The sequence below is a fragment of the Penaeus monodon genome, chromosome 32 (assembly GCF_015228065.2).
Source record: "Penaeus monodon isolate SGIC_2016 chromosome 32, NSTDA_Pmon_1, whole genome shotgun sequence".
NCBI lineage: Eukaryota > Metazoa > Arthropoda > Malacostraca > Decapoda > Penaeidae > Penaeus > Penaeus monodon.
Genome location: NC_051417.1, coordinates 19861724 through 19862042, shown reverse-complemented (window position 1 = coordinate 19862042; position 319 = coordinate 19861724).

The following is a 319-nucleotide window of genomic DNA, read 5'->3' as shown; positions in this document are numbered from 1 at the left end:
TGACATCAAAGCGTTTCGCCAAATAAACGTCAGTGCAAGAGCTTTTGCGTCATGCAAGAGCTTTTGCAGTGTTTAATACTCCTGTCACAGTGATTGCAACAGACAACCAACTTTCCGTGTCCCAAACATCTTTGACTTGAAGAGACAACTACACTTTGGATTCGAAATTTGACAAATAAAACTTATTTCCACGCCAGCATTTCGCACAGGGACTGCGGAAGAACAGGGAAACACACTACAAACTAATCTAATTCTAACAGAGATTTCTCGCCGCAGTACTTGAGGTCTGTTGTCTCTGCTTGATTCCGTTCCCCATGAA